Raw genomic sequence first — 2263 nt, 5'->3', positions numbered from 1 at the left:
GTTACCCACTGTGCCCTTGCCTGTGCCGGGTTTTGCCCTCTGCCAGCGCCTGACTCCTGGGCTTAACTCTACCTCCTCCCCCCCTCATTCCTGATTTTGCCCTTTAGCCCCTCTCCTAATGCTGCCTCCAGCTGCTTGACCCCCCTGACCAGTAAATTTCCACCCCCTGCTCAGACCCTGGCCACCCACCTTGCTCCGATTCGCCCCCTTTGCCACTTTTTAACCTCTGTCAAAAGCAGTCCACAGAATCCTATGGCTAATAAGGGCAGGGTGAAGGGCAGTGGCTTCAGCAGATGAACGGAGCATGCTCAAAAAGAACAGGAGTACTTGTGGCACCTTAGAGACCATTAAATTTGTTAGTCTCTAAGGTGCCACAAGTACTCCTGTTCTTTTTGCAGGTACAGACTAACACGGCTGCTACTCTGAAACCTGAGCATGCTCAGTACACCGTAAGTAGCTCATTACTACCGAGAGCACTTTACTACACTACAAGCGCCCGGCTGTGCAAAGGCAGCTGGCTTGGGGAGCAGGGCAGGGAGGGCTGCCAGGCAGCCAGCCAGCGCCCTGGCTCCCACAGCACGGAGAACCACAGGGCTCGGAAGCTCCCACTAGCTTCTGATCTGCCGGCTCCTGGCAGGTGGTGAGCCCCACAGTTTGAAAACCTCTGATAAATAGGCAGAAATCTGGGGGTGGGCATGTGATCCCATGTGTCCCCACTATGCATCACCTCTAAGGGGCGCAGATACAACTGCTTGCCCCGGGTGCTAAAATGTTTAGGTACCGCTCTGGGGCCAGATCTTCTAAGGGGGAAACAACCTCACAGCCAAAGACAAAAATCACCTCTTACGCTCAAAACCAGAGCTTCGTGCACAGCTGTACCACCCTCATTATTACCAGTGACAACATCCACTGCAACTCCATCTTGTGGTGCACTTGGTCTATGACAGTCCAAAGAGTTCAAAGTAACAGCCGTGTTAGTCTGTATTCGCAAAAAGAAAAGGAGTACTTGTGGCACCTTAGAGACTAACCAATTTATTTGAGCATGAGCTTTGAGCTGTAGCTCACGAAAGCTCATGCTCAAATAAATTGGTTAGTCTCTAAGGTGCCACAAGTACTCCTTTTCTTTAGTCCAAAGAGTGATTCACACATACTTGGTGGTTACCTAGCACATGAATATGAGTTCTCAAGGACTGATCTGATGTGCTATAAAGCTCATTCTAAACAGGAAAAGTGTTGTATGTGTTAGAAATAAATTCAGATTCTCAAGTGTGTTTTGGTAAGGTTGCATCTTATACAGATTCTCACACAGGTTGTGGTGGCTGTTCAATCCTGCAACACAGTGAATCAGCGCAAGCTAAGGACCCTCAGCTTTCCCCATGGGTACTTAGCACCTTGCACGATTGGGCCCCACAACAAGACTTACTTCAGTTTTTCATTGCTGGATCCCAGTGTTGAGAATTACATTATTTTAAGTTGAAGGCACCTTTAACTTCTTAATAATACAAGGCCCCCTCCCTAAAAGACTTTTTTTTGTTGTTTTTGCATGTTTCATAATGATATCTGATGAATTATACTTAGGGACAGAGTTCTGACTTGTTTTTTGTTTGGGACTGATCCCAGAGGTTCCCACTAGAGCCAAGGGGTGAGTTGCTATTAACTCAAATGACAGCAGGATTAGGCCCTTGTTTGGTTTATAATAGAAAAGCCTCCATTTCAGTGCTGGAGGAAGGTGGTGATTGATAGCCCAGAGACCAAAGTCCTCTATTTATCCACAAGATGACTACAGAACAGGTGCTAACAGTGCCCACTTCCCAGACACACTGCCCCAGCAATTCACCTCAAACCTGACCCGAGGAATAGCCCAGTGGTTCTCAAACTGGGGGTCATGACCCCTCAGGGGGGTCACAAGGTTATAATGTGGGGGGTCACGAGCTGTCAGCCTCCACCCCATGGCCCGCTTTGCCTCCAGCATTTATAATAGGGTTAAATATTTTAAAAGTGTTTTTAATTTATAAGGGGGGGTCACATTCAGAGGCTTGCTGTGTGAAAGGGGTCACCAGTACAAAAGTCTGAGAACCACTGGAATAGCCTCTAGTGGTGAAAGGGGAGTTTAGTCTCCATGGCCCATTCAATACTTGGCCCAATGGCCTCTGTGACTGGTGACAAGTACCAGTTGTAATGTTGGGTCTTGTGATGTGATTTGCACTGGGAAATGGACAAAGACCCACCAAAAACAATTAATAGATGGATTTTTAGGTAATCA

The sequence above is a fragment of the Eretmochelys imbricata genome, chromosome 13 (assembly GCF_965152235.1).
Source record: "Eretmochelys imbricata isolate rEreImb1 chromosome 13, rEreImb1.hap1, whole genome shotgun sequence".
Lineage (NCBI taxonomy): Eukaryota > Metazoa > Chordata > Testudines > Cheloniidae > Eretmochelys > Eretmochelys imbricata.
This window is presented reverse-complemented; position numbering follows the sequence as displayed.